This window comes from Uloborus diversus, chromosome 9 (assembly GCF_026930045.1).
Source record: "Uloborus diversus isolate 005 chromosome 9, Udiv.v.3.1, whole genome shotgun sequence".
Taxonomy (NCBI): Eukaryota; Metazoa; Arthropoda; class Arachnida; order Araneae; family Uloboridae; genus Uloborus; species Uloborus diversus.
Window position 1 is genome coordinate 44,604,452 of NC_072739.1, and position 25,804 is coordinate 44,630,255.

Consider the following 25,804-nt stretch of genomic DNA (forward strand, 5'->3'; position numbering starts at 1 on the left):
TAAACCTATTAAAAATGTTTCTGTACATTGTTTAAAAGGACATTATCTTTATGAATGTAACATGAATTAAGTCATTAGAGTTAAAATAAAATTAAAAAAAAACCTTTTTAAAATTATTCATCGTGTGTTCAAAGGCTGACAAAAATGTAAGGAAAATTTTAAAACCTGACTTGTAGAAAGTAATTCAGAGAAATAAGTTTCGAGACTTCAGGGAAAATATTTTTTGAATTGTTCAAGATCTTAAGGCAGTGCTAAGGGATATAAATGGGTATTTCAGGGATAGTAGTTGTCCTATAAATCCTAAAAGTTTTATTAATTTATCCCCCACTTGCGCAGAAAAATAAAGTTCAACTTAAAAATAAAACATTTCATTCATGATGATTTGCCTATATTTTAGGATAAAATAAGACTTGTAGACTATTATGAAAATTTCTGTAAAAAAGAAAGAAAAACCTATGCTATACTACACCACTTTTTTCTGGAGAAGGGGGAGGGGGATCAGTTAACCAAAACATACGCTCAATATAAAGCTGTTTGTTTTATCTATACTTTGTAACTCTTGCAGTCATTCCTCTTCTGAAGGAAAAAAATAAAATGAAGGAAATAAAAACTGTGCAGCAAATGTTGCAGAAAAAGAGTTAGGGGGAACGGAATAGGATCAGATATTTTTGATTTTTTCCACTTTGAAAAGAAATAAAAAATATGTGAACCAGGGGGGAGGAGGGGGGACCCTCCTTTTCTCAAATTGCATTTCTATGACAGATGGGTAGGGGGAAGGAGTTGAAAGTCATAGCTTTTAGAAACAAAATAAATATAATGTGTTAAAGAAAAACTCAAATCTAAACCCTTGGTTGAAAAAAATGTCTATAGAGCTAAATTTAAATGGTTGTCCCCAGGTGGGAAGTAATATTTCTTTTAACACTTATCTTGTGTTGCAGTATGAGCATTAACTTGTTCTTCCAGCTCAGGGTCAGTTTGCTTTGTGTTTCTGTTCAGTGAAGTTGGATTGTTTTTGCACATATAATTTTTAGATTTAATCACTAATTTTTTGCTTTAAAAATGTAAATAGTAATTTGTTTTACTAAAATGCCAAGGAAAACGAAATTCTCTTCCTTGTGGTTGGAAAGTGCAGACAGAAATGGACAAAAGATCAGCACATGGTGCCGAACAGAAAAGGAGAATTTATAGTGCTTTGTTCTGTTGGTACATTATCTTTTCAAAATTGATAATCAAGCATTTTTACAGGTATTGTCAACTCATACTGATGCAGAAAGACATAAGAGGTTGACAAGTAGCTTGAAAAATCAAGCTAAGTTTTAAATTCCATATTCTTAGTCTTCTACTGAAAACCAATTGGTTATGGTGTAACAATCCAAAGCGTTTGTTCCAAATTCACTCGAAGATAAAATTTCAAAAGCGGAGGTTTTCTTAGTTTTAGTTGCCATAAAAATAGTTATTCATTTGCATCTTTAAATGATTTATCTGTAATTTACAGGGATATTTTTGACAATTCTGAGATAGCAAATATTATCAAATTATCTGATAAAAGTTAAGCACATAATAAATTTTGGACTTGTACTTATTAGGGATATCGTTTCATCATTCTTTGCAATTCATTTTGATGAAATAACAACAAGGCAGGTAAAGAGGCTATTTGACATACATTTATCCTACTGTCTGTGGTATATATTACCACTTCATAATGTGTCACTGTGTTGAAGAATAAACGATTGAATGCATTCTATTGTATTTTTCAAGCTTGAATTTGAAATTTTTTATCATCTACTACTAAAATCAAGCTTATAAAATACATTTAAGTTTAAAAAAACTTGATAATTGTTGTCCTAAAATTTTATCAAAATTGTTTCCTAAATTTTTTGACCACTCCGACCCCTGATATTTTAAAGCTTTAAGTAAAACACATTGAAAGTTCAGATCTAAAGTTGTTTCTCATTTTAAGAATATTAGTAGTCTCTACCAGAGCTTCTAATCTGTTGTCCCAGAGAACAGGTTCTCCAATCATTTGAACTAGCACTTATATCTCTTTGCATCTCACTGCCTCACTTTTTTTTAGAATGGTCAAGTAAAATATAAACTATGAATGCTTTGTTTTTTATTTAAGCTTCCAACACAATGCAGTGTTTACAAAAAAGAATTGCTTTTGTTCATCAGTTTCAATTACCCATAAAGTGCCACAGTATTACACATACATAAATATGTAAAGCATACATAAAACAAATGCAGAAAAAAAAAACTTTTAACTTAAAAAATGCGCAATGCAGCAGTTTCAAAAGTTAGGCACAATAATGGTGATCAACAATTTAAAAAAGGAAAAAATAAATAAATAAATAAATAAAAATAAATGGTTGGAGGAATTATTTTATTTTTTTGAAGCTGAAGACAAAGAAAGGCGCTTTGAGATTGGGAACAATCTGAAAGCGCCTTTCCCTGTCTTTGGCTTTAAAAAAAAAATTATTCCTCCTCCTTTTATATATATATATATATATAGAGAGAGAGAGAGAGAGAAAGACTTGCAATGTTTTTTTTTTTTTTTTGGCAGAGACTATTGTTTTAATGAGATGCTGTTTTAGCCTAATGAATGTTCATAATTTTCATATATCATGCTTTTAACTCTCTAATTTTATTTCAGATGTAGTTCAGAAATTATTTAAGGATGCAAGTGATGCCAATATGAAAAACATAATTTCAGAATGGCTTACTCAAGCAAAATTCAGAAAAAGCAGAAAGTAAGCAAGTTACTTAACAGTGCTCATAAACTTTTAAAAATGAAAAATTAAATTTAGTTTCAAAATTGCACAAAATGTATCCCCTGGTTACTGCTGTAAAATTTAGATTTTTTTTAAAGTGATGAAGATAAATAAGCTGAAATTTTATTATTAATACTAACCAGTGTTAACTTTATGTATTACTCAATTTAAATCTTTTCAACATATTTATTTTTCTCGTAGTAAAATATGTTTAGTGAAACATGATGGTATAAAATTTCAGGTACATATTAAATGTATATACAGTAGATTCCAGAATATCTGCGGAATAGAGTGGCATGGTAATCTCGGATAATCTACAAATTAAATAAAGTGTGTACAATAGCTTAAAGTGATCTATTACACTGGCATACCATGAGGGAAAAAAATGTAAGAGCTACAAAAGAATTGCTAATTATTGTAATACAAATTGTGCTTACAAATTAACTGCAACCAATCAAGCTAGGTTACACCAAAAACGCAAAGGGGAGGGGAGAGGAATTTTTTAAAGCCTAGTCTAGTCAGGCCCGGATTATGTGTGTGTATTGCATGATAACATGCTCAGAAATCCAGCTAAGGTATTGAATGTATTTCATAGATGAATCTCTTCCATTTCAAATATGAGACCTCCATTATAACATTTTATGTTATTTCTATATATAATCAGTCTTGTACAAAATTCAGTTCCTTATTGATTACAAAAAGTTTTAACTCAAAATTGGTTTTATTTTATTTTCAGGGAAGAGAGAGCAAAGAAAAACGACTTAAATGCCTCATTGGAAGAGAATAATTGCTCCACTGAAGATCATGATCGCAGTTTTGACTTTGAGAATGGAAACACCTACCAAGTGTTATGAACTCTTTTTTTTTTTTTTTTTTTTACTTACCAGGCATGTAATTCTTTCGAGGCTCCCCAATCCTGTTTTTATCCACGATTTTTACTATATTTCTGTGCTTCATTTTTATCTGAAAATCCTGGTTATTTTCGGATAGTGATTTATTCTTTATTGATTTTTTGAAACTCCTTTTATCTTGCTAAAATGATGTGTTATTATCTTTTATTTTTTTAGTTATGATTTTTTTTAATTTTATTTATTTATTTATTTTTTTATTTATTCATTTATTTATTTTATTTTATTTTTTTTTTTTTTTTTTTTTTTTTGCTCTCAATTTTTGTCAACAACAAAAAAAAACTTAGTTTTCTTTTTAGAGTATTTTTATGCTTCTCGCTACCAGATATAGTTGCAACACAGACCTTTTATTTTACATCTGTTAGTCTTTCATTTTCTTTGAAGTCTTTTATATGCAATTAAATCATGCTTTTTTTTCACCTGTAATGCAAATGATTCAATGAAATCTGACAGTATGCTTAGGGTCTCTTATATGTTAAGAGGTTTTTTCTTGCTTTAATCAAGAAAAAAAAGGGCATTTATTCATCCATGTTTTTTGAAGGTTCATTTGCAATTATGTTTTGGCCATGTTCTTTTGCATATGATAAAGAAATAAACAGAAAGCTGAATCTGACATTAAGACCATTGAGAAATAAGGTTGTTTTGAAATTTCCTATTTTCTGTTTCTTCATTCACACAAGACAAATGTATCGAGGCAGTAACATGCTTGTAACAAGCAGTTTTTCAATAAAATAAAAAATATTTTTGCCTTTTCAAGCTATCATTTAAAAGTATATTAGACATAATATTTATGAAAGGAAATTTCAATACATTAGACCAGTTGCTGATTTCACAGAAAATGTCGGTTTTATATTAGCCAGAAAAAAATTTCGTCTTTTGCATGCAGAATCCGGAACATGTATCATTTTCACAATATACTCTATTATTTTTTTAGCAAACTTTAAAAGTGTTAAAACCTAATTATGTGTAGAATTATAAAATTATGTAAAGTTTATCCTAAATATTTTTAATATTGAAGTATGAGAGGCTTTAGTATCACTGTAAAGAGTCGAGTCTAGCAGCTAGATACTGTGAAATACCCCTGAAGTGAAAAAAAAAAGGTACTTTAAAGTGCTTTATTTTTATTTCAACTTCAGAGTGGGAATCGTGTATTTGCAACTGCTGATCTTGACCTAGGATTTTCAACAAATGATTTTAAGGCAGGAACCATGGAAAAAAGGACTTACAGGACTTGAAATTGCGTACTGGATTTTGTCTGTTTTTCACATTTGTGGCTTTTAATCTCTGTTTTTTGTCAATAATCTCGCTACTTTCTATCATATGTAAGTGTTTTTTTTCCCCCTTTCTGTTCTGTTTGTGGCATATGTGTTGAAAATCTTTTTGCAGTCTTAACAGGATAGGAAATTCGGTTTTCTGAGCGTTCAGCAATTGTCTTCTAAAGTGTACACAAGTTTTTTTTTTTTTTTTTTTTTAATATGTTCTTATAATATCTTAATTTAAACATAGTTTGATTGCTAGAAGCGTAGAAGAGATTCAAAAAACTTAATCTGAAACGTTCTTAGCAGTAATTTTAATACCTCTTAACTAAATAAAAAAATTTCGTTTAAATGCTTTTCAATTTTTGAACATTTGTATTGTTTCAGTGGTTATTTTTTCCCGAAAGCGAAATCGGAGCCACATTGCGCTTAAAGTAAATTCTTGATTAATCTTGATATCGAGCAAAAGCATACTCTCAGGCTATACTAAAAAACACACTTCCAATAATGACATTTATTTTTGCCCAAAACATTTGCATTTAAGTTTGGGATAATTTCCCTTAAATATTTATCAAATATTTTATGAAGAAATGTGCATTAAAAAAGGTTAACTTTTGCGAAAGCGGTTTTGCACGGACAATTCTACTTGATAATTTCACCAACATTTTGTTATGGAAGATTTTAATACATATTTTAACTAAACAGAGTGATAATTTTTTTTAACCTTTACATTTGATACAAAGACACCCTGACACAGAATTATTTTTATTAAATGACTTAGTTACTCAAAATTTAAGTTACACGTGTGGGGCATCAAAAGCCAAATTCTGTAATTTGCTGTATGCTTTACGTAATAGTTTTACTCTACTGTTATATCAATGACGAAACAAATTATAGGTTTCAGAACGCTAAGGTTCTGGCGTAAAGGAAACATCTCGTTCGTAGAGAAAAAAAAAAAACTGCTAAAAAATATGTTTTTGGCCATTCTACTGAAAGCGGTCACTTTGATCTGCAGTTGATGGTTCCTGTATTTCATAAGAAATGAAGTGAAAAAAAATTTCAAAAGGAAATGATGAATTTTTTTTTGCTTAAGAAGTTACACATACATTCGAGATTACCTAAGCAACAAGATTTTGCTCATTACCCTTTTAAAGAAATGTCATGTACAAGTTCCGTGGAATGGCCCTTTACTACCTGCAGTTTTCGGTTTATGAATTTCCTCTTTACAGCAATCTCATGCCAGACTCGCTTTTAATGTGTTGTCAATAAATTTTTGCATATAATTTTTGTAAATATGTATAATAAAATTTTTGAAATTTAATTTTGTTTGTATTCATCTCACCTGTACACATAAAATGCGTGATTAAATGTTTTTAAACAATTGGATTATTTTGGGTTTATATGCATTGTGCACAATCAAAATTTAATAATATTATGCATTAATCATACATTATCACTTACAAAATAATGAAGGTACAATAAATAAGTCATGTTGCTAAGTTAAAGGATAGTTTTGAAAAATGATATGCAAATATCTTCAGTAAAAATTTGTTTTGGGGTTACATGCAAAATTTCTATAGATGCTAAAAAATGTGGGCTTTTTGTAAATCATGGAGGATGGAAAGGTGAAACGAATACGGAAAAAAAGAATGAAAATTAATTCATGAGTTGGAAGTGAAAATAATAACAGTCGAACCTCGTTAAAACAAGCTCAAAAGGACCATTAAAATAAATTTGTTTCATCCGAAAAACAAGTGGCGCTATGTGTAAGCACAAAGGACGGGGAATCGCAAATGTAATTCGTTTTAAGCGTGTTCGAAGTAACAAGGTTCTACTGTAAAACACCTTGAAAACATACTGTCATATCAATACGTATGCAAGATTACAAAAGCAACATCTTGATATTATCCTGTCATATCAATACGTATGCAGGATTACAAAAGCAAGATCATCTTGCATAGACCTTGACTTCATGTTGTCATGACAACATCTTGATATTATCCTGTTATATCAATACGTATGCATGATTACAAAAGCGACCTACCTTGATATTTTCCTGATATTATGCTGCATACACCTTGTCAGGCAATATTGTGGCAGCCTGCTGACAGCATAAAGGGAGTAACATAACAACATTGAGGCAGCATTAATGCAAGACGATTTTTCTTGCATGTCAACCTTCATGCAATGCTGAGGCAAGATATTTTGCTTACTGGGAAAATTGCAAATTTGGACCAAAAACCCGGTGGATAGGATTAATAGAGGAATATGGGTCCGGGAAACCACATTTACTAGAGCAGTTTCAGAACTGTTTGAGGGTGTCTCTATAAATTTAAATGTTCCTGTGGGAAGGGTTGCATTTTATATTGGAGCCGGGATAGGTAAAAGATTCATTCTATTTGATGATGTAAAGGGGAAAAAATTTCCATCAAATTTAAATTTAACTCCGGGGGGAAGGGTACAGCAACCTAGACGATTTACGAGAGCATTTAGACGGCCGAAATGCCGTACAATTGGAAAAAAAATTGCAATCCAGTTTTACAAATATGTTCTCTGGGAATAATCACTTCAAACAACTACATTCTACCATCAGCATTAAAGAAACGTGTGTCTTTTTTTCCCTTCGAACCTTCAGAAGTGTACAAAATACATCCAATAGAGGTGGACACTGTGTTCATTAGTCTTGTTTTACACGACATATTGCCAGTACAAGCTCATGTACGGACGCATATCATACGTAAGGGGGATCAATGACTTACGCAGCACGAAAACTTATGCGACTGTATGAATGTAAGAACATTTTCATAAGAATTAGGTATTAAGAGAGGCGCAAGGAATATTGGAAGCCTTAATTTTCGTATTTGTTATTATTCAGAAATATAAGAAACGTAGAACGCCTTCTCCTGTAAAAAGCTTCACCAAATAAAACCAGATCTCCGATTAAATCAGATGAACGAGCAGTTTCACCTACACAGGCAAGTATCAATTCTTAGCAGGTAAGGATCAGTTCTTGAGGGTTATTTTGCTTTACAAAATCAACCGAAATGTACTTTAAAATTTTCTTCCTCAGGAACCCTTTTTTGATGATGAAGTAACAGAAGAAGAGTAGTTATTGGACTTTTCAGCCTTTTGTGATTGATGGATGATTGTAATTGAAAGAAAAGGGAGATTTCCCGATGATCGGCGAAATGTAGATTGCCTAGATTTTTATCTAGCTTTCTTTTCTGTCGGTTTTCAGGTCTCCTATCTACTATCAACAATTCGTTCTTTTGAAAGAAGAAATAAGACAAGGTATGTATACGTTGCGGTAAGTCGTTGCATTTATTTACATTTGTTTACATGAAAGACTTTTTGTTGTTATTAAGGAATGTTGAAATTACAAATTTTTAATTTCCAGGAAAACAGTTCTTGCTCCTTTATTGAATTTTGTTTTAGAAATTTCTCTCTAATAACTTTGTGTTTTGCGGAAACATAAAAGTTCACCGGCAGTTTGCATCAGCAAAAACTTAAATTTTGCATCCGTTTAGAGCAACTATTTATGTTTCATACACAGAAACACGTGTGACATGATAAAATAATAAAAAAGGAGATTAAGGATGCAAAAACATAACTACAACTACAAATTTGAAGCTCTCTTAATTACTTTTTTTTTCTGTCTAATACTTTTCACAAAAGATAAATCCTGTCCTGCTCTACCTTTTTCTTAGACTTCTTTTGAAATTTAGTTCACACATATACTTTGCTTAATACATCACTGCTTTTTAATAAATCACTGCTTTTTTTGCACACTTAAATTAGAGTGCTATTATACTTATTTTTAAAATTTGTTGGCTTTTATCTGGCATATTCAAAGAGGCCTCTTAAAAAGCACAAAAGAAAGGTTGGATTTAAAATTTTTACCTTCACAAGTTACAAGTTAGTTTTAAAGAACTATTAGATTTTTATTTTTTCATATGTTCAAGTTATTTACTTATATTTGACATTTTTATTTTATTTTTTATACGTTTATATGCTGAACGTATATGTTTATATATTCAACTACTTTGTTAATAAATCTGAAGATCAAGCAAAGGCAACATTAAAACCTTTTATTTTTAACTGTTTGATATTTAATTGCAATGAAAAAAAATGATTTTGCGAAATGATGTCACAGAAAAGGATTTTTTAAATATACGTGAAAAAATTATGAAAAAAGAAAATAAATAAATAAAAATTTTAAGACAGACTAAAATTATGAAAAAAATGCCCGAATCTGAGAAACTTTAAATATTCGCATATTCATTAGCGTCAGATCTCAGAATGAGCTCCGCGAAAGACTCCGTTTGAGTAAAGTGAATAATTTTCATACCCGGTGGGCAGCGGACGTCAACGCCGCGGCCATATTTTTTATTTCTGAATTTTAACTAGTAAATTGCTGAAGAGCGGGACTTTGATAGGACTTTATGGTCTGGGCAAAGGATTCCGGCCTTTTATTATTCATCCATGTATTTTGTGTATTTTAATTCACCATCATAGTGTATTCTAAACGGAAGTCACCATAGTATGCCGCATGTGTATGTATCTGTGTTTTAAGTATATGAATGGTTCACAGCGTCTGATTTGATTCCATGAAGTTGCTGATTTTCAATACGTCCGTTTTGTAATAAATGATTTCACTTGACTCGCCGAGTCTTGTGATCTTTGGTTCAACAATTTCCTATTTCTTTCCTGTAAGCAGAAACATATTGTGTTTTTGTTCTTTCAGCTAGTTTTAGCGTTTGCGCAAAGTGAAAAACCCACTATGCGATCCGCCATTTTAAGTAACGTTTGCAGACCAAACCACTAGCGTTACTCTCCACACATAAATAACATACAAAATCAGCTGTCTCTTTATATTGGCAATAACATAGATAAACTCCTGTTCCTGTAACAAAACGGGCATTTTCTTGCATAGTAGTTGTACAAAGGCATTGAGGAAAATACAGTTAACTGCCGTTCAGAGGTTTCATTCTGAAAAGGATTTTATATCTTGAATTAAGGGGACAGTGGACCTTCGAAAAGCTGAATTTCGTCAAAAAAATCCAATTTCTAAATATACTATTTTTTACTTTCTTAAACATCTAGCCGCACAATGCAAAACAAATTTTTGAAAAATTCCTATATTTGGAGAAGATAGAGCCGATTTTGTAATGTAAACAAAAATGCCACGCCCCCTTGGCCGCTGTCAAATGTCTTGAGAGTTTACGAAGACGTAGAATTTTCATAGTTTTGTGCTACATTTTAGCCTTAAAACCTTTTCATTTTTATATTTTTAACTTTAGTATTTTTTGGCAACACCTGTTTAACTGTAACTGTGGTTCAGTTCGTTTGTTTACATTCGCTATTTTGTTATTTCGCTCATCGCTTCGTCAGTTTTTTTCGCTTCTTTTTACGACAAAAAAAAAACAGTTCTTTTCAGAACTAATTGCACTCAAGTGTAGTTTTTACATTTGTTTTAGTATTTGTACTGACATCTTAAAGTGTAGAAGTTATGGATTTGATATCTTCGAGATATCGCAAACCGAAAAAAAGACCCTCCAAACGTTCGCGTGCTGGGAAAGCGAACATAGCAAAGCGTGTCAAAAATGAGACATCTGCATCTTCTTGTGATACAGAAGAAAACTCTAGCTTGGTTCAAGATTATACATTCATGAGTAAAAATATGTGGAACACGTTTTTATGTGACATTGCATGCACGTCTTGTGACCAGAAAACATTGAATGTTCAAATGAACTACTCTTATGGATTTTGTACAAAGTTGACTTTAATTTGCAAGAGTTGCTCCACAGTTTGTGATTCCACATTTAGCAGTGAACGAGAGAGCCTCGGTAGAAAGTTTGACATAAATAATAAAATGGTTCAAGCTTTTCTATCGATTGGTAAAGGGCATGCAGCGCTGGAGGTATTGTCAATGATATTGGGAATGCCTTCAATGGACAGAAAAACTTTTTCCAGCTGCCTCGACTCGCTTACAAAATCGACTCCTCAAACAAAAGAAAGGGTGTTACAAGTCGCCTGGGACATGGTTCGCGAGAAATATATTGCGGATAAACCTGAAAATGTAAAAGACGATTACATTGATTTGTGTGTCAGTTACGATGGCACATGGCAGAAGCGAGGCCATACTTCCCTTTACGGTATTGGTACAATCATCGACGTTCTCTCTGGGCTTGTTGTAGATTTTGAAGTGCTTAGCAAGTATTGTCAAGAGTGCGTGGCCACTGAAAGAGATCTTGGTACTGGAACAGCAGAGTTCATAGCATGGTACGACGGCCATAAAGATGCATGCCAGAAAAACTACTCGGGCTCATCGAATAACATGGAGGTACATGCAGCTGAAATACTGTGGAAACGTTCCCTAGAACAATCTGAGTTTCGTTACGTCTCCATGCTATCAGATGGAGATGCAAAAACTTTCAGCCACCTGGTATCACTTAACATTTACGGGAAACAGTGTGCCATAGTAAAGCAGGAATGCATAAATCATGTAGCTAAAAGACTCGGGAAGGCATTATCTGAGAAGGTGAAAGAATGGAAAGTGAAAGGAGTCACCCTTGGAGGTAAAAAGCGTGGAAATTTAACGGAGGACACTATTAGACGTTTACAGAACTACTACCGTAAAGCGATAAAGGACAACGCTCCTGACGTCAACGCAATGAAGACAGCAATCATGGCGTCGCTGCAGCATTGCATGTCGACTGATAAATCTCCACAACACTCTAAGTGTCCCAAAGGATCCTCCTCCTGGTGTTTTTACCAGAGAGCGATAGCAAATAAAGTTTTGCCGCCTAAACACTCGCTTATGAAAATATACTTGAGTGAATCAGTTGTGGAGAAAATACTTCCAGTGTATCAGCGATTGATGTCGAATGAGCTACTAGAGCGATGCACCCTTGGTGCTACACAGAATGCCAATGAAAGCATATATGGGTGCATTTGGCAAAAATGTCCAAAAGAAGTGTTCGTGTCGAAAAAGCGCTTAGAGCTGGCAGTTATCTCAGCTGTTTGTCAGTTTAATTTTGGCTCTGAAGGTGTTCTGAAACTCATAAATGAGAATGAAAATGACATTAGTGTGAACATCGCAAACAAAAGAGACAGTCGTCGGAATAAACAAAAGGAGACAAGATCCAACCCTGCTTATAAAAAACATAGATACGCGAAGAAGTGTCGCAAGGCTGTAGCAAATGCTAAAAAGTTAAAAAAAGAGGGTGTTACGTATGAAGCTGGTGGATTTTAGACCGTATTGATAATTAAATTTTTCAGTGACAATTGTCGGAATGAGAATTTAAAATATTTTTTTTTATATCTTTACTTTTACGCAACAAATTTTATTTCAAACTAATGTTCTATCAATTACGTATTTTGTTTTAAATTTGGTGAATGATGTATATTTTTATGTATGCTGAAATTCATTGCATTTCAATACAACTAAAGCTATATTATTTTTGAAAATTATTACTAATAGAAAAAAAACTTCAAATTTTCAGCATCTTTAAAAATAGGTAGAAACTTGTCGGAAAATATCACGAGTGAAAAGATTTGGTTTCACTTCTAACTTTTTTTAATAAATATTTTTGTTCCAAATTGTGAGAAAAAACTTTAAGAAATGTTTGGGAAGAGTTTATACTAAAATGCATAAAAAAATAAAGGCCAAATTTTCAGTATGTTTTATGTTTATATATTGACTCTTCTTCATATCACTTTTTCTCAGTACGTGATTTTTCTATAAAATGTATTACAAAAATTGTCCCTTACGCAAAGATTTTCACGTTACATTCTTGAAACTTGGTATAATTGTGCGTTTTGATATTGCAAATAAAAATTACTTAAACTGAATGCAGAATTTAAAACTGGAATTAAAAATTTTGTGCAATAATAACAGGTCGTGCCTCGCTTTTTGAGAAATTTTGATGAAAATGTATTCTTTTTTTTTTTAATGCCTAAACAAACATGCATTTTAAAACCATATTAAGTAACATTTGTTCTTAACCTTATATGTGACCAAAAGATTAAGAAATTGAAGTTAAAAAAGAAAAATTCTTGCGTAAGGGACATTTCTAATTAAGCGTAATTAAAAAAAGTAATTAATTAATATCTCAAATTTTTCAATATTTTTGAATATAACTTGGTACAAATAGTATATTGCATATGCACAGCTGACACAAAAAAAATTATGTTCCTAACTCCAAAAATAAAGAAATTCATTTTTAAGCCCCACTGTCCCCTTAATACGGCAATAAAGTGGCCGTCGTAAGAGAAGTTGCCATCATTCACAGCTGACCGTTAGCAGAGTATTTCACTGCATTTGGCTTACAGAAAATAACTTTTTTCCCCTTCGCGGTTCTGACATTAGCATATGTTTTGAGTCCTTTGGTACTTCCTCGCGCAGTACACACAAATAGAAATAAAAATTGATGCAGTGCATGAAAAAGACTGGATGCTTATTTAAAATAAAAATCAGTGGCGTATCCAAGGCGGGTATTTGAGGAATTATCTTCCTCGAATCGCAGAAACTTCCGTTTATTGACAATGGAAAATATAAAACTAACTTCCCCCCATCCCCCGAAATTTAACTATATCCCCTTCCACTGTTTTTTCTGGCTACGCCACTGAAAATAGTAGCTTTCAGATATAGCCATTGATACCTACAAACAAACAAAACTGGAATCAAACATAATAACCAAATTCTACGCATGAAACACATAAGTTTTTACCAAAGTTCACAAAACGATTTTGAGTCATATGATGTTTGTATTCTTTCAACGAAGAGTATTTTCTAGGAAAATGATTAACCTTTTGAAATCTGTAGTTTGGATCGCCTGTATTTTCGGATACTTCTTCAGTGTGGATGGAAACAGTACCGAGAACAACATTACGTTGACCACACCATTAGAAAGCAACGACAACGAGATATATTACATGAACTAATCCATTATTTTGATTTCGACGATTTGAACGAATCATCGATTCATTGGTATTCAGGTATTGATCCCTTGCGGCGTCAACACATAGACAAGAACCAAACAGAATCACCGAACTCTACTTCGTCGGTTGAAATCATCACTTCAAATAGATCGCATACTTCCTTAACTACTTTTGTCTCAGTGTGTGTGTATATATATATATATATATATATATATATATATATATATATATATATATATATATATATATATATATATATATATATATATATATATATATATATATATATTGAAATACATATTTTAAATATAAATTCAAAGACATTGAAAAAATGAAAGAATAAATATTAAAATGTGAACTTAGGGACCGATCCTCCCCTTGAAAAAGTGTTGGTCCCTGGTTCACCTTTTTATTTGTATGTTCGTATGTTTTGCATCTTCAATTTTATTTACATTGTTTAAGATAAACAGAAAATAACATTTTTTTCCCTTCGCGGTTTTGACATTAGCGTATGTTTTGAGTCCTTTGGTACTTTCTCGCACAGTACACCTAAATAGAAATAAAAATTGATGCAGTGCATGAAAAAGAGTGGATGCTTATTTTTAAAAAAAATCAGTGACGTATTCAAGGCGGGTATTTGAGGAATTATCCTCCTCGAATTGCAGAAATTTCCGTTTTTTGACAATGGAAAATAACTAAAACTAACTTCCCGCATCTCCCGAAATTTAACTACAGTAAACTCCCGATTATCGGCGGTCGGATTATCCGCTGCTCGGATTATCCGCGGGTCTCTTCAATTTTTTTTCTTAACGGTGATGATTTACTGAATGTTGCAAAATGCACCTATTTTTACTTTGCAAGTGCATAATTTACTTTTCGAGATTCTTATTTCTTTTTTCTCCTTTCCATCATATCCAAATTCTAAAGTTAGCGAAACCAGACTAGTTGGAACCTGATTTATACACCTGCAGTCCTTAAGCAGTTTACACTCATTGTTCAATAAAAACCCCTTCTCTCCCCTTCACGATTTTTTTTTTTTTCCCGACCTCACTCATTCCAAGAAACTCCCCCCCAGAATTCCAGCCCTATTCCAGGCAACCAATCAGTTGCATTCTGTTTTGGATTGACGTCATAACGAATCTCTTATCTCTGTTTGCTGGAGTCCTAATCAGTGGCAGTTAAACCGTTAGTCTGACTTGCTTGCCTTCAGTTGAGAACGGTTTGCAGAAATGAGCGAAAAAAGAAAGAAAGTTGTCTTGTCTATTTAAGATAAGTTGGAAATAATTCAGAACGTCGCAAATGGTTCCACACAAAAACAAATGAGTTTACAGTATGGAATTGGAGAATCGACCGTAAGAGGAATCCTGCAACAAAAAGATAAACTGGCACAATTTGCCTCTGCAACGAACATTTCAACATTCATGAAAAAAAGAAAGACTATGAAAACCAGCACTTATGAAGAATTGGATGCGGCGTTACTCAAATGGGTGAACCAGTGAAGAAGCTAAGGTACTCCCATATCCGGACCAATAATTGCTGCTAAAGCTAAGCAATTGTTTGAAAAGCTTCAAATTGAAGGGACATTTGATGCGTCTTCAGGATGGCTGTCAAGATTTAAAAATCGTCACGGTATTAGAGAAATCGGAGTTTACGGAGAAAAACTAAGTTCTGACAAAGAAGCTGCAGAAAACTTCAAGAAGGAATTTAAACAGTTTTTAATGAAAGAAAATCTTTCTTATGAACAGGTGTACAACGCAGACGAGTCTGGTCTTAATTGGAAGTGCCTACCAACTCGAACTTCGGCTTTTGAAAAAGAACGTCAAGCGCCAGGTCATAAATCTAGTAAAGAACGATACACAATTATGACTTGCAGCAATGCAACTGGGAATCAAAAACTGAAACTCTTAGTGGTTGGGAAAGCAAAAAAACCAAGATCATTTAAAGGTACAAGAGCTGAAAATCTGCCCGTTCACTATTTCAATCAACGAAAAGCATGGATGAACCAAGATATATTCCAGAAATGGTTCAAAGAACATTTTATTCCTCAAGTGAGAGAGCATCTCAAGTCCCAAAACTTGCCGGAAAAAGCCGTACGCCCCGTCTCATCCAGGGGGAAGTGTTTTAAACTCAGCAGACGGAAAATTTTTCGTAAAGTTTTTGCCACCTAACGTTACGGCACTTATCCAGCCCAAGGACGAAGGTGTAATTGCTGCTATGAAAAAAAACTATCGTACCAACCTTTTGTTAAAGAGGATTGAAGAGGGAAATGATCTTCAGAGTTTCTGGAAAGATTACACGATTCTTGACAGCATTTATGACATTAACAGTGCTTGGGAAGCTGTCAAAAAAACGACTTTAGTAAAATCGTGGAGAAAACTTTTACCAGAAGTTGAAATGCCTACAGAAATTTCACAGAAAGAAGTTACTGCAGCTGATTTGGCAGAATTGGCGAAATCTGTTCCCGGAGGAAGGGATATTGATGAAGAAAACATTATCGAATGGATGAATTGTGATTCTAGCGATCCCGGCTTCGAACATCTCACTGATGACGAGATCCTGGCTGGAGAAATTAGTGCAGTGAACGATGAGGATGAAGAAGACGGAGGAGCAGAGCAGCAGAACAAAGTCAGCCACGAAGCAGCTCTCACTCACGTCGACGGACTGATTAAATATTTAGAGGAGCAGGATGACACATCACTTTGTGATAAGATGCTACTGAAAAAACTTCAATCACAAATTAAAAAGAATAGTTTTAAAATGAAAAAACAGAAACAACTGACCGACTATTTTGTAAAAATTTAAGGTAAATGTATACCTATAGTTATTAAATGTTTTTTAAACTGAGAAATGTGTGTTACTGTTCGTTTTTAGCTTTTGCATATATTTTTTTACATTCAATGTTATCGTTTTTAGCTATAATTTGCATGTATATGTGAGTGTTATTCATATTTTTATAGCTATTATATACACTAGTATGGCTTTTTGCCTATTATTCGGATTATCCGCGGTTTTCGCTTATCCGCGGCTACCGCGCCACCCTATTCCGCGGATGATCGGGAGTTTACTGTAATTCAGCTTATTTTATCTGTTGGATTGGTTGTCAAAAATATCTTCTACTTAATTACTTAATAACTAATTAATAAACTTCTAATGATCAAACATTTTTTTTATTCAGCTGTGTCTGCTTTTTTGAACATAAGTAAAAAATTTTTTGTGCATGTTTTAGGTATTTTTAGTGCATGTAGCCCAAGTGCTAGTTATAAAATTTTTTTCCAAATTATAATAATTTGCGATGATAATTGTAAAACGTTGCTTTGATGAGAAAAATACACAGATTCTAAAAGTTTTAGCTTTTGACTTTTAAGTGGTTGTTTTCATTATTAGATTAAAATTAAATTGTGATATTATTGTTATTTTGTATACTGAACAATGTAAATTGTACGTGTAGTACAATCCAAAAATTCGGGGGAAGTTGAAAAACTTTACCCACAGTAGTTCCTATCACCGAAGCACATCCACCTTCAAAATAGTCACCTTGAGCAACTATGCACTTCTGCCAACATTTGAAATCACTCCTAGAAGCCTTTTTTTGCAATCTCCTGTCAGGCCTCCCGTGATGAAGCTTTAACTTCATATGACAAACGAAAGGGGCGTCCTTGCAAAACTGCTGAGAATAGGTAAAAACTGACAAGTCCGTCTAAGCCGAACTATACCCCGTGTGATTTTCCAGGAGTGCTTCCAGAAGTTATATGAATATTGACAGAAGTGCATAGTCGCTCAAGGTGCCTATTTTGAAGGTGAATGTGCTTTGTTGATGGGAACTATTATGGGAAAGGTTTTATATAACTTGTTCCTGAACTTTTGGATCATAAACTCCTAAGAGGTACAGGCTGCATCCTGACGACTGAGAGGTTGGAAATGCTTTCTTGAAGCGGTGATGTACACAGAAGTACAATAAAAAAGATATAAAGTAAAAATAGTTTTTTCAACAGGCAGCATGGCACACCTCACATTTTTTGGTGCATAGAACTTCGAACAGTCTGGAATACTCCCGGCATACCTCAATTTTTTTGCGTTGCAGAAATATTTCCGATCAAACATTGCTATATGATTTCAAGTTGTCACAAAGCTCTTAAGAACCTTCTTACCCTCTTAGGAGTTCTGAAACACCCTGTATTTTACAGACTGATCTTTCCCTCACTGTGCCACTGATGAATATAAGCTTACTTTAAAAATTTGTAAAACATACATACCAAGTTAATAAATAGATCCATAATAACTTTTTGTGGTTATTTTTCAAGAACAAAAAGCAAAAAGAGGTTTTTTTTCCCCTTGAAAATCAAAATTGTTTTACTTCTAGTGATATAAAAGTTTCAAAACATATTTAAAAGCCTTTCTTTGATTTAGAATTAAGGTTAATTTCTTTTATGTAAAAAAATGTTTGTTATAATGGTACTCTGACAGAAAAAAAAACATTCCAGAATGCACTCGTGACTTACTGAAAATGGGTCATGATCAACAGATTGCCTACCTCTGGTATTAGGTGTAAAGTTTTTATATTTCAAAGAAAAAAGAAACTGCCTAAATTTGGGTGGTTGGATGGGAGCTGTGATGAAGTTTGAATGGAGCCACCTCCTTGAGGTGGATTCTAAGTGATTTTCTTCTAATTCCGGGAAATAAGCAAAGAGGTACTACAAAGCAGTGATGCAGTGGTAAATAGCAATCAACAACGTTATGACATGCAAAATTAGCAGGTTAGTGCAGAAAGAATTCTGAAGCATTATTGAACAAGAAGAAAGTAAAAATAATTTTTAAAAAGAGTGTTTAGTTACAATTTTGATTTATGAGGTTATAATAATAAAATTTCTGCAAATATTCATAATTTCACCGGTTAAATAGGGGGGCTTAAGTATCATACGGTATGAAAATGTATTTTTCTTGGGCAAAGAATTTTACTAGGCACATTCTCAGTGCAGGCAATTTAAAAAAAAAGCTTAAGAAATTGAAAAAATGACAAATCTATTTGGCGAAACTTCAGGGCCTTGGCAGGGAGTCTGAATTGATTTTGATTACCAAACATTTTTTTTACTTGAACATTTAATGTCAAAATATCTGAACTTTTTCCATCACAGATGATTAAAAAACATACAGGTAAGAAATTTTAAAATGTTAGTTTTTACATATTTGGCAAAACAGAGCCTGGCGCTCTGTTTTGCCAAAAAAAAAAAAAAAAACGCTACACAAACCAACACACAAGTTTTCAAACCACAAGGAAACAAGGGATTTAATTTAAAAAATAAAATTGACCTGCATTTTCATGTAATATGTAAATATTTCTTTTTATTAGATTAAAATGATAGGAATGACTGGTGGTAGTTGTATGAAAACGCTGTCCAGAACATCATGAAGAAAATCTTAATTGATGAGTTGGCTACACAGTTTTCTTTTAAGGGACAAGTGTTAGGGAAGCGATGCTTTTCTTCCACACAACTGTATAAAATTGTAAAGCGTAAGTATTACCACATTATAATTCATGTAAGGTTTTTGATTTTTACCTAACCCTATGTAGTATTTTTAAAGTTTTTTTTTTCTCAGGCTAACAGTATTGTTTACTGTTAAAGTAAGCAGCAAGTAAGAGTTATACCTGCATGCTTTTGTGAATGTGGTTTTCAGTGTTATTTACATTTCATTTGATTTCAATGTTTTGTAATTCAAAATAAACAAGTAATCAAATTAATAACTCTTTGTATAATTTCAAGTAATCCCCCCCCCCCTCCGTGCTAAAATTGCAAAAAATAACTTGCTGCTTTGCACCACAGTTTTAGTGTAATGTTGCATCTGCAACTGAGCTCAAACTGAGAAACTGCTTTTTAAAGTTTTAGGCATCCATATAGTATTTGATTCAGATTCCACTTTCTCACAATTTTCTTTGAGATATTCTATATTCACAAATGGCCATAAAACGTATGTATGTTAAATATGTTACAAAAAACCACCTCATGAGAGTAACTCAATTTTAACAAAAATAAACACAGATACAACTTCAGTGCTTAGCATAGCAGTATACTTGTATGTTGATTTTCTGCCAAAAAAAATGATCATTTTTGAGCAGTTTTTCTGAGGAAAACTCATGCTTTAAAGGGTTAAAAAGGGGGGGGGGGTGTTCTTCTAAGCCTTGATTTAATTTAATTTCTCCATTCACGTAAACTGGGGCACTTCTCCAGGATTCCATTGTTTCTCGTTGTTGTGGAAAGGCAAAACATTGAATTCAGCCTTACTTCAAATAAACCTATTAAAAATGTTTCTGTACATTGTTTAAAAGGACATTATTTTTATGAATGTAACATGAATTAAGTCATTAGAGTTAAAATAATATTAAAAAAAAACTTTTTAAAATTATTCATCGTGTGTTCAAAGGCTGACAAAAATGTAAGGAAAATTTTAAAACCTGACTTGTAGAAAGTAATTCAGAGAAATAAGTTACGAGACTTCAGGGAAAATATTTTTTGAATTGTTCAAGATCTTAAGGCAGTGCTAAGGGATATAAATGGGTATTTCAGGGATAGTAGTTGTCCTATAAATCCTAAAATTTTTATTAATTTATCCCCCACTTGCGCAGAAAAATGAAGTTCAACTTAAAAATAAAACATTTCATTCATGATGATTTGCCTATATTTTAGGATAAAATAAGACATTGTAGACTATTATGAAATTTTCTGTAAAAAAGAAAGAAAACCTATGCTATACTATAGCTTGACCACGAAAAGAAGGCGGATGACCTTGAAGCTAAAACATCATTTGTATCATTTGCAATAGGTTTTTTGGAATTATTTTGGAATAGATAGGATTAGCGAGACCGTACCTCTTACTATTCGGTACTTTCTGACAGATTCTAACTATTACGAATGATACAAATCATGTTTTACTTCAAAGTCATCTGCCATCTATCCGTGGTCAAGCTTTACACCACTTTTTTCTGGAGAAGGGGGAGGGGGATCAGTTAACCAAAACATAAGCTCAATATAAAGCTGTTTGTTTTATCTACACTTTGTAACTCTTGCAGTCATTCCTCTTCTGAAGGAAAAAAATAAAATAAAGGAAATAAAAACTGTGCAGCAAATGTTGCAGAAAAAGAGTTAGGGGAACGGAATAGGATCAAATATTTTTGATTTTTTCCACTTTGAAAAGAAATGAAAAATATGTGAACCAGGGGGGAGGAGGGGGGGGGCCCTCCTTTTCTCAAATTGCATTTCTGTGACAGATGGGTAGGGGGAAGGAGTTGAAAGTCATAGCTTTTAGAAACAAAATAAATATAATGTGTTAAGGAAGAATCTAAACCCTTGGTTGAAAAAAATGTCTATAGAGCTAAATTTAAATGGTTGTCCCCATGTAGATGCAGTAAATTTAAATCCAAATAACCTTATAATCAATCGTACATCCCTTAAGAGAGCAAGAGAAAATCTTCGAGAGGTACAATCAGATTTCATGAATTTAAATTTAGATTTTTTGGCTATTCCCTGGTTGGTTGGTTTATTGATTTCTTATGGCGCAAGAGCCCTTGAGGGCTATACTGCGCCAAACGAATTTTTATTTTTTACTATTTATTTTTCATTTAAGAATAAGTAAAAAGTTAAACGTTTATGCTTTTTACTTCAAAATATGCTTACTTTTAAGTACTAGTATTAAAAAAGAACAGTCTTAAAAACATATAAACGTTAAAAACACATAAGGAAAAATGGATGAAACAATGGCTTGAAAAACAAGGAAAGGACGGAATCACATAATGACGAGACAAACACTAAATAAAAAAGGAGAATCCAATCTCCTGGAGGAAGGAGTATAAATTGCAATGGGGTGCGTCCCCCAGCAAGTCATTCAAAGATGGATTAAAATCATTAAAATATTTAAAGCGTATTTGATTAAAATTTGGGCAGTTGCATAAAATATGCAACACTGTCTGGTTGACATTACATTTTATAGAAGTTGGAGCTGGTTGGTTGGTTGGTTGTTTTGATTTTTATGGCGCAAGAGCCCTTGAGGGCTATACTGCGCCAAACGATAATTTATTATATGCTATTTATTTATCATTTAAGAGTAGAAGAATGCATAAAACGTTAAGTATTAAAAAAGTGCAGCCGATAAAAACATTTAAACAATTTGAAGATAAAGACAAAATGGACGAAATAATATCTTGAAAAACAAAGGAAGGAGGAAATCACATAATGACGAGACAAACACTAAATTAAAAAGGAGAATCCAATCTCCTGGACGAAGGAGTACAAATTGCGATGGGGTGGCTCTCCCAGCAACTCCTTCAAAGGTGGGTTAAAATTATTAAAATATTTATTACGAATTAGATTAAAATTTGGGCAGTTGCATAAAATGTGCAACACTGTCTGATTTACATGACATGTAATGCATGTTGGAACTGGTTCATGACTTAAGAGGTACTTGTGGGTGAATCTGGTATGACCAGTGCGTAGTCGCGTTAATAGAACTTGTTCTCTCTTGGTAAGCTGCAATGCGAAACCTCTAGTGGAGGGCTGGATCGAATGCAATTTATTTTGGTTGGTTGATTTTTTATGGCGCAAGAGCCCTTGAGGGCTATACTGCGCCAAACGAAATTTTATTATGTGCTATTTATTTTTTATTAAAGAATATAGTAAATAGAAGCATATTTTGAAGGAGAAAGCATAAAACTTCAAGTGCCAATATTAAAAAAGTGCATCCGATAAAAACATTTAAACAATTTGAATGGGAGAGTTTAGACAAAAATTTTCTTAACTCCGAAAGAGGTTCCCGTGTTCTGAACTCACAAATTGAGTTTCGGAAAAAAAATTTTTTCGTGTACCAGAGGTTGCCGTGTTCAGCACTCCAGAAAATCAACCAGTTCCGGCGGCCACAAAACAAAGACCAGTAGCAACACCTACAGAATTAAAGTCCAGCGCCCAGAAGTAGGTTCTTCTATGCGGAGATTACATACCAGAAATACGGCATAAATTTTCGAAGAGTGGGGTTACCCAATGAACAATTGGTAAAAATTTCAACAAGATTACGTATATATAGGAAGTGACGTTTGGTCACATGACTAAACAGGTGACCAACAAACGTTCACACCTTACTTTACGTTCATCGTTACGTCATTCACTCAGCGATCCTAGCGCCATGCAGTGACAATTGGCGAACAATACATTAAACTAACCAGCGCATGTTCCCGAAACAACAAACCAAAAGTCTCTCCTCTCCACAACTGACCACAAGACTTTTAGTCAATGGGTCTCTCCTCTCATAAAAAGGAAAAGCTACCGTACATAAGAAATTAAATTATGGCTGAAAAATCGGCCACGATAAGAGATATGCAAATAGAACAAATAGAATCGGCCAATCAAACGGTTCGCAGATCCATAGGCTATATGCAAATTATATACGTCAGATCACATGAGATACCACGTGACTCCAGACTACAAGGTATATAGCCAAGGCAAGGCGACTTCCTGACTATTCCATACTATTCCGCTGCAGAGGCGACATGGGGAAACGTAAAATATTCGGTGGAAATCCAGATATACTAAACGACGGTGCCTCAACTAGTAGAGATCGCCTCTTCCAACTCTCAGAGGAAAGTGATGTTGACGATCCGAAATCAACTATCCAGAATACACAGCTAAGTGATTTCTTAGCGGAAATAGAAATAGCAAATCAAGGCAGCAAGAGAAGGAAGTTTGTGACGCAAGAGGAAATCGAAACGTTGTTCAACATTCGACAAGCTCAGAGCAGTTTGCCCGAAGAAAGCGAGGGAATTCGGGTAAGTCCGATACAACTTTTTTCAATTTCTTATTTTTTCTATTTTTTTTTTGCGTGGTGCCCTGAGGGGCGTTTCAGTCACGCAGGGCCCGTGTCATAAAGGCGATGATTTTCCGTGCAAAGGAGGCCGGACGGCACGGCCCGACGTCATGATAGTGAGTCTATCCTTCAGCGGGTTACCTTACGCATGCCTTTTGCCATGAGTGTCGGCGGGCGTAGCATAGGTACAACCGTTAGAGGTCTCTGCGACCTGGACACTGTTTCAACGGGATTTCCTATAGGTAAGGGACTGCTTGCTCAAGGTGTGCGCACAGTTCAGTAAACATGGACCTTATTACTATCAGCACTTTCCGGCTGATCTTTGTCACTCTAAGATACTAACTAACCAAACAATAAACTTTACTAGACAAATTATAAATTGGACATATACTAATAAATATCACTCTATTCCAGGATGTACCAGTCAACCTCCCAGTTCCCACATGGTGGATCTGCAATAAATGCCGAAAGTGCTATGCATCTTTCAAGACGTACAAGAAACATCTCATGCGAAAACACAAAGAACGACCAGTACTACGATGTGACAGATGCGGGGCCACATATGCCGACTACAATTCGGGGATCCTACATCGAAACAAGTGTCGCATTCATCGCACGAGGAATTATACGCTCCAGTGTCAGATCTGCGACCGACCCTTTACGACGGGACGCGGGATGAGCCAGCACCAAAGAAGGTTGCACCCGGTGCATTACTATGCCCGTGTGGCTGAGAGAAACGTTCGCACTTCCATTTGGAGTAAGGACGATCTCCAAAAAATTAGGGATATAGTCCGAGGCACTCACATGACCACTCCTAAGGTTAAGAAAATGCTGTTAGAAGCTTTTCCAAACAAACATTGGGATACATTGAGACAAAAAGCTAAATACGAGCGAACAAAGATGGAACACGAACTTAGACTACAGGTCACCCAGAATGAAGAAGTAGAAATCAGCATGGAAACAAACCAGGAAGCTTGCCCACACGACAAAGTCCCGCTTAGTAATGACACTAAGAGTACTCTGCGAAGAGAGTACGAAGAGCTTGTAAGGACAATTATTGCAAGATTCCCAGTTGGCACAAGAAAAACCATCAAGCTGTACAGAGCACGAAAAAGATCCAGAGTGCTCGACAAAAAGCATAGATACATGAGGCGGCTTTGGGACGTAAGACCAGCCGTGGCAGCCAAGGTCATACTTGAAGGGGGCATGCGACAAAGTACTACTCCCAGACTAAATGATGTAGAAGAAAAACTAGCAAGCTTGTTTGAAGAAAAGAACACGAAATGTGGAGTCTTCCCACTCTTTCGAGACGTACCAGATTGTTCCATTCTAACCTCGCCGTTTACGCAAAATGAAATTGAAAAGCGTTTGAAAAAGATGAAACAAAAGGGAGCAGCTGGTCCAGATGGCATGTCACCAAGCTCTTTGAAAAGAGCGTATAGAAGAGGCTGGGGGCCTGCCATACAGCGCACGCTAAATGGATGGTTAAAACTGTGCTGGATACCACCCATTGCGAACACGTGTAGAACAACAATGATCCCAAAGGTTGACATGGCTGGAAAAGACATTAACAAATTCCGACCAATAACAATTGGAAATGTACTAGCCAGATTATTCAGCGCGCTCTTAGCAGACAGACTTTCCATATTTTATAGAACTGGACCAGACTCAGGTGGGATTCCGGAAGGGGCTAGGATCTCTATATAACCTTGAAATCCTACATCAGCTTCTCAACCAGGGAGTAGAAGGATCACATGAGACCTATATCATTTTTCTAGACTTAGAAAAAGCCTTCGACTCAATAGGTCATAAGCACATATGGAGAGCACTCCATGCTCATAACGTCTGTCGTCGAACGGTTAGATTGATCAAGACATATGGATAGCACACTCAATAGACGCAACACCAACAACACGCACACACATACTAGCATGTGACAGTATGAAGATCCGGGATACGCTAATAGGAAACAAAAAAACAATCAACATAATGGGCGTAGATTACCCAATCTCGGATCATATTACAGTCCCGAGGTGCACCAGGTGCCAACTCATAGGGCACACAAAAAACAACTGTTCGGCAGACA